Source organism: Mastomys coucha, unplaced genomic scaffold (assembly GCF_008632895.1).
Source record: "Mastomys coucha isolate ucsf_1 unplaced genomic scaffold, UCSF_Mcou_1 pScaffold18, whole genome shotgun sequence".
NCBI classification, from domain to species: domain Eukaryota; kingdom Metazoa; phylum Chordata; class Mammalia; order Rodentia; family Muridae; genus Mastomys; species Mastomys coucha.
The window spans coordinates 113,459,096-113,466,454 of record NW_022196900.1 but is presented as its reverse complement, the minus strand read 5'-3'; the positions used below and the strand labels follow the sequence as shown (position 1 = coordinate 113,466,454).

The following is a 7,359-nucleotide window of genomic DNA, read 5'->3' as shown; positions in this document are numbered from 1 at the left end:
AGGTGTGGCAAGCAGATGGGCACAATGGTGTAAAGTGGACATGAGCATGATTTAAGTCAGGGTGGGGGGGCTGTGTTAAGAGGGAGTGGGAAACAATTCTGGGAAAGAGAGTCACACTAAGGAGCAGCCTGGAAGCCAGAAGGAGACTTCACGGTGACCCAGGACAAGGGACCCCATTACGTGGTTAGGAAAGGGACCAGAGTCAGCTGCATGGAGGGTGCTGGTGACCCCTGGGAGGGTAGAACTAAGTAGGATCAGGTCTTAGGGAGAGGCACACCCACCAGAGTCTGATCTAGGTAAGGCATGCTGGACCCATGTCACTTCTCAGTCCCCCCACTGTCTTGGGATGATGCGTCTGCTTTCTGTGCTCCTTCCCATGCTCCGTCCTGCTCCCCTGAAAGCCAACTGATGAGGTGTCACCTCATGAAGCCAATCTGAGCTCCAGTGTCCCACCTGGGGAACATCACCTCAGCCGGTGGGAAGTCTACTCCTCCACTGTCCCAAACCCAAACCCTGGAGCTATCCTCAACCCCAGCCCAACACTTCATCTATACCATCTGTGTGTCCAAGGGCCTCAAAGCTCCAGTGCTCTGACTTGCATGGGTCTACTGTCAGCTGTCCTCTACCACCAAGCAAGGGGACAGTGCACAGGTAGCCTATAACCCTTTCTGCTGAACCCAGAAGTTATGCTCTCTCACCTCTTCTGTGTCCATCACTCATTCACTTGCTCCGGCCAGGGTCCTTTCCCTGTCGCCTCCCCCACCCCCAGAACCATGCCAAATCCCACAAGACCTACAGATTAGAACCCACAGCAGCCCTTGCCTTGCCCAGAGCCCCTCCCCGCTTCCTGGACACCTGCTTCTGCCTCTTTGATGGGCAATGTTCTCTCACTTACTTCCTGGAGGCCCTGGGCTTGAATGCTGGTTAGCTGGATGGCTCCTTACTATACTAGGAGGAGAGAACTCAGAGATGTCAGGAGCCAAACTGAGCCCGTTGATGCCCTGGATATGTAGGCAGCCTTTGTCCTCGCCTTTCACAGTCCATCCCCCAGCTTATGCTCGTGCCTTCTCCATGAGGGTCCCAAGTCAACATCATAGCCTCGCTATGGGTCGCTGCGTGGCAGGTGGCAGGGTGACATGCGTGGGTCCACATCACTTTTAGTGAGCATCTTATTCTTCATGATCTAATTTCTCAGCTTAGCTGTTTGTTCCTTGTTCCACACTGACCTAAGATCTAGGAAGAGCCTGGGAGGTCCCCACTGACTGTCCCATGAGTGGGACAGATGGACAGAAAGGCAGTAGGTGGATGCGTGGACACCAGTGCTACATGGACTTCAGACTACAAGAATGTACCAGGGAGGGGTGCTGGCAGAGCTGTGCCCCCTCTTCTGTCCTCTCAGACAGACATCTCGCCTTTGCTGTTGGGGTACGCTCAGTGATTTAAAAATTCCTGAGAATCACTGCAGCTTGTAGACAGTGCCAAAATGACGAGGGAGATGCCTAGAGACCCCCTGGAAGGCTCTGCTCCGTGATACCCCATTTCAGGCTATGCTGGTGGAGGGGTGCCTTAGGCTTACGGTGGGTCTTGCAGACACATGCCTAGCAGCCCAGTGGAGCTTCTGGGGGCATGTTTCCTGGATTTGAGGTGTGGAAAGTTCCACATGGCCCTGGCATGGGACCGGGCAAGGCCCTGCCTCAGCGGGCAAAGGAGGGTGCTATGCACATACCTTAAGGGAGGCAGCCGTTCCCCCCCCCCATGTGCAAGTTGTGTCTTGTTCACATTTCCATCCGTTTAATCATAGGCTCGTGGAGACTGTGGGAAACACCATCAGGATGGAGGTCTCCAGCTAGCACACAGGCAGGAGAGGTGGCCGTCTCCACAGGGCCAGGGGGCTGTCAGTCACTAACCCTAGGCAAGCGGAACCCAAGCTCAGACATGCCTGCAGGGGACGGCCAGGCTTGCAGAAGCTTTCTTACCCTTAAAAGAATCCACACAGCTTCGGCTGGTGTTTTGGAAGCAGGAGGACCCTGACTCCCCATCCCCCAGGGCTGGGTCCAGAGAAGAATGAGTGGAGGAAGGGGGCCCTGGGGTGAGCCATTCCTGAAGAACACCGAAACTCCCTAGAAACAGATGTGGTCACAAGGCTATGTCACTCATACCTGTGCTGGACTGGTGAATGCCTCTTGACCCCTACCCCGAATTACTGCTCTAATAAAGGAGCTGTGAAGGCCACGGGGCAGCAGAGCACGTCTACAGGGGCTGGGCCTTGAATCGAGGAGATGATGTTGAAGCATAAAGGAATGGAGATTGCCCAGTGGAGCCTGAGAGGCCACAGTATACGACGCTCTGGCAGTTAGGTTCTTTCTCCAGTTTCTACCCCAGCTGCTTCTGCAAGAAAGCCAGCGTGGACCACAATTGCCCTGTCAGCCACAGGAAGGGGATGTGCAGAGGCCAGGACAATGTTCAAAAAGAAGGGAGGAAAGAAAAGGGAGGAAGGAAGAAGGGAGGAAGAAGAGAGAGGGGTAGAGAGGGAGAGAAGAGGAGGGAGGGAAGAAAGAGAGGAAGGAAGGGAAAGGAGAGGAAGGGAGAGAAGAGGGATGGAGGAAGAGGAGGAAGGAGGGAGGGAGAGGAGAGAGAAAGGGAGAGAGGAAGGGAAGGAGAGAGGGGGAGAGAGAAAAGGAAGGAAAGAGGGAGAGGGATGGAGGGAGAGAAGGAGGGAGGGAGACAGAGGGAGAGAAGCAGAGAGAGAGGGAAAGAGGAAAAGAAAGAGAGAGGGAGGGGGATAGAGGGAAGGAGAGAAGACAGGAAGATGAGGGAGGAAGTGATGGAAAGAAGGCAGGAAGAGAGGGAGGAAGAGTGTGGGGGAAAGGAGGAAGTAGAAGCCTAGGCAAGATCCTCTCCTACTGAGGTCACTGGGTTTGAGTGGAGTTGCACTCCAGACTCTCCAGTTGTCCTGTGTGGTCTATGGAACCATGTTCCCTCTGTGCACATCCAGGAGCAGGGTAGGAGCTCTGACCTTAAGGCTGCTAGAGTGCCCCCTGCTGTGTGCTTAGGACCCTGGTATCATCCCTGTGAGCCTGACTGAGGAGGAGAATTGGCTGGACCAGGAAGGCTTGTCAGAGCTGCTGTGGGCTCAGCATGATGCTAGCACACAGGAAGTTCTCCTTCCCAAAGGGCATGCTGAATCCAAGGTACGGAGATGCTGGGTGGGCCCCGTCAGCCAGGCGGATGAGCCCCTGGCTGGTAGCTGTGAATCAGGGACTGATCAGTCACTGTAGAGAGTGGACTTTAGTTCTTATTGGCAGGGGAGACCTGGAGGCTTCCGCCGGCCAGGCGGATAAGCCCCTAGCTGGTAGCTGTGAATCAGGGACTGATCGGTCACTGTAGAGAGTGGACTTTAGTTCTTATTGGCGGGGAGACCTGGAGGCTTCCGTGTGGGTTCTTAGAAGCTCAACAAGGGCCTGTGCCTCTCTGAGAGGGCTGTGCCCAGTCAGTATCCAATCTGCTTGAGGCCCTGTGTGCTTGCTACCATGACCTGTTCTCATTTCTCTGTATGTACTGACTTCTGATTCCATCATCAGCATCACCCCACATCACCTCAATGTAAACTGAGGCAAAGGAGTCAAGGGGAGGGTTCTGTGTGAAGCAGTCGGGAGAGACAGGAGATAAGACAGATAAATTGGAAGAGAAGCCCAAAGTGCTGGGGTGGCTTCAGGAGGCAGGGTGCTTCGGCAGGGTGATCTTATGCTGAGGAGATGCACACTGAAGGCAGCCTACACCCCTGGGACTTCGCATTTAAGTTTGACAGGCAGGCTTTTCTGTCACTGTTTTTATTAGAGAAACAATCACCTCTCTGGAGAATTTGTTGCTAAGCACTGGGTGCAGCCAGTCTACCTCTGTGGTCCATCTTGGTGTTCTGGGCTATGGCAAAGGCTGCCATGGATGCTGATGTGAGGAAGGCGCCTGCTCCCAACCTTTGAAAGGATGTTCATTTTCTGTCTACGTATAAGAACAGATCAGTGAGATTGTTTATGGGTTAGAAACAGTTAAGATGTGAGATGGGAGTCATCGGGGTAAAATCATACTATCCAACTTGTACATGTGAGGGCAGGAGCCCCAGAGCAGGAAGGCAAGAGCTTCCTTGTCTGGTCAGGGCGAGAGAGTGGTAGAGAGAGGAGAGGATGGAGGGGGAGGCCCTGCCCTCACTCTGGCATCAAAGAGCCTGTATGACTATGGTTGGGTCTGTGTGGGTCAGGGTCTGTTTCACTCAGCCAGGAGTTTCTGGGTATCCACTTCCACGCCACGTGTTAGCACAACAAGTACACAGCCAAGAGTGAGGCGTCGGCTGCTGTCCTCCATGTCCCCCACTTTATGGCCCTGCTCAGCTGCCTCTGGAGCTCAGCCTTTGGAAATAGCCTTGTCCCTTGTGGGCAGACGGCCTCTGTCCCTTCCTCACTGGGCCTTATGTTCGTGAGCTGGTGCCGATGTGTCAGTGCCAAGTGTCAGAGCTCCTGGATTCTGGTGTCCTGGTGGTTGAAGCAGGGTTGTCCCCTCTGAAGAACAGCCATAGGGTTTCTGGCTTCCAGACCCTCAGCCCCACAACCATGCTGCAAGCTATGTATGGGTTTCATTCCCACTATGCAGAAGAAAAAAATGGAGGCTCAGGGATGTGGAACTATACCCTATTCCTCTCCTCCTCCTCCTACCTACCTCCCTGCCAAGATATAGTGCTCACCCTGGGCTCATCCATCAACCTAGCTTAGCCAAGAGAGTGTGCTGGAGGATTGGACTGGCATCATCCATGTCTCTCGATGCTCAAGGGAGACAAGAAATTCAGCTTCCTTCCAGCAGGAGCTTGGGGAGCTGGAGGACCCATTATGGATGCTCTATGCTCCATGACCCTTTACTATAGGGTGAGGTCACCGGCCTGCTGTCACCCCAGGCCATGAAGAGACCAAGGGAGACAAAGCGTGAATACTGAAGTCTGAGCCTAAGAGAGTAGAGGCATCGATGGTTCTTTCCAGCAGGGGTGCCTGGTAGGCCCCCAGCAGAGCTATCTGCGGAGACCAAGGAGAGGCCCTGGAGACTAAGGGAATAAGAGAGCCTGGCCTTCTCTGTAGAGAGTGGGGCTCATTTGGAACCCCATCTGCCTGAGCCCAGGACAAGTTTTACGCTTAAGTGTCCTGGGGTTTGCTGGATGATCCCAGGCCCTCTGGACAAAGTCTAGTGAGTGACACAGAGACTGGCAGTGGAGCCGAGTTCTCCTCCAGCCCTCATCCTCATCAGAACTATTGTCCCCCACCCTGATGCTGTTGTTTTCCAGGAAGGCTGGTCCAGCAGTGGCCTGGACACTGGAGGAAAGGACACCCTCTGCCTCCATGACTCCCTCATTCCTCAGGGCCTCTTCGGGTCACGCCCAGACACTCCACTTGCAAGTGTAGGCACATGTGTGCCGCCGCGGGCCGGGCATGCCCTAATTAGCCCACTATCTTGGAGTTCTCATTGAAAGCAAAACAAACCAAAAAAAGTTGGGTTTGCCTATGTTCTTCCCCGAGGCCAAGTGAATCTTGTCTGGGCTTCTGGGGGGGGGAGGCGGCTCTGGGTCTGGGGACCCCTGGGCTTCTGTGTAGACCTACTTAGGGCTCTCTGACAAGGCTACTCATTTCAACAGCATGAGCAGAGGCAGAAGTTGGGGGTTGGGCTAAGTCCTGCCGCCTGGCAATGAGGAAATGGTTTTTCTTCCTGTGAGCCTCAGGAGGAGGGAACCCTGTGCAGAAGGAATGTCTCCTACAATTTCCAGACAGTGTGTGTGGGGGGATCCTTACCATCTTTGGGAGGCATGGTAGACACCAAGACCAGACTATGAGCAGGTGCGAGATGACCCTGGGAATGTAAGAAAAGAGCAGGCACAGGAAAGCCAGCATTCACTAGACAAGGGACAGACTAGACTGCTCTACTGGGCAGCCCAGTGCCCCCATGGAGGTTTACAGAGGCCTGTTTCTCCAAGGGCCTCAGGTTCACCACACCAGCCAGGTTCTGCACTCCAGTGCTGAGGGCCTGCCTTCTCAAAGCACCCGGTCCCTCCTGTATAAGCTCCCACAGATGGTATCACTGTTCCTTTGGTTCAATGACTAAGTCCTTGGCACCCACCTCCAATCATTGAAGAATGCAGACAAGTTAAAATATGAACCTCGCTGCCGTGGGCCTGCACCCTGCTTCTGAGCAAGCGAGGCAGGGCTCCCTGCCCATCAGGGATGGTGGTGATTGGGCGCAGAGGGGCTGCTGCTGCCTTCTGCAGATGTCCTGACATCTTCCAAAGCCCTTTGCTGGGAAGACAATGAGCCTGGGGCTGCAGAAAGGAGGTGGCCCTGCAGCTTGAGCCTGTATCTGAAACAATGTAACCAGGTTCGGAGATCCCCGGAAGACAGGAAACAAGGTAGAGCCGTGGTGCAACTCATTCCTAGATAGCCACACCAAAGAGAGCAGCCTTCCTGACCATCACTTAGATGTGTGAAGTTGTCGTCAGACTTATCACATTGTAGCACAATCACTCATTTGTTCACTCACTCACCCATTCACTCATTCATTCCTTTGCCACTTTGTTCTGGCAGAAACCACCTTGAGCCACCTTTCTGAACCAGGATCGTGTGGTCCAGATCAGCCCCACTCAGGGAACGTGGTGGGTGGGATCCTGTGTCTAGAGTCATCTGTCTGTGGGATTGCCTGAGTCTGCTAAATCCTTTGTATCTTCAGGATCCCCGTGTCTGTGATAGAGAGAGTCTCTCTCTGTAGGTTCTGCATCTTCAAATTCTAATGAGTAGGAATCCAAAAACATTTGGAAAAAATGCATTTATACTGAACGTGTACAGACACAATTCCCTGCATCCCTTAAGCAGTGTGCTCTAATGGCTACACAGCATCTGCAGTGGGTTAGGTTTTGTGAGCCAGCTTCGGAATGTGTGCAGGCTCTGTATAAATACTGCGTCATTGTCTATAAAGGGCTTTATTTAAGGGTCACCATGGGGTTCCTGGGCCTGATCTCTCCCTCTCATGAATGCTAAGGGTCACGTGTAGAATGGGAACCACATATGGAATTCTGAAGGTCAGTAGCTGGTTTCACACCGTGAGAAGAAGGTCAGAGCTGTGGCTCAGTAGAGGAATACTTGCCTGGTGTGTGTGAATTGTGGGTTCAATCCCCAGTACTGGAAAACAAAACAAGAAAAAAACTGGTGGCCGGATGGTGGTGGCACACACCTTTAATTCCAGCACTTGAGAGGCAGAGGCAGAGGCAGAGGCAGAGGCAGAGGCAGGCGGATTTCTGAGTTCGAGGCTAGCCTGGTCTACAGAGTGAGTTCCAGG

The 7,359-nt window shown here is 53.6% G+C and overlaps 1 protein-coding gene across 5 annotated transcripts in view; it reads left to right on the top strand.

The window, feature by feature from the left end:
- The window catches only part of Tp73 (tumor protein p73), a 94,932-nt gene that overhangs the window by 57,913 nt on the left and 29,660 nt on the right, over positions 1 to 7,359 (top strand). Inside the window, exon 1 of one of the 5 annotated variants that reach the window (XM_031379677.1) lies at positions 3,115 to 3,191. The exons of the other annotated variants lie outside the window; for them this stretch is intronic. The gene's annotated coding sequence lies outside the window, so the exon portion shown is untranslated. Of the gene's footprint in view, positions 1 to 3,114; positions 3,192 to 7,359 lie in introns of those variants that run through there. 5 annotated transcript variants of the gene reach the window in all.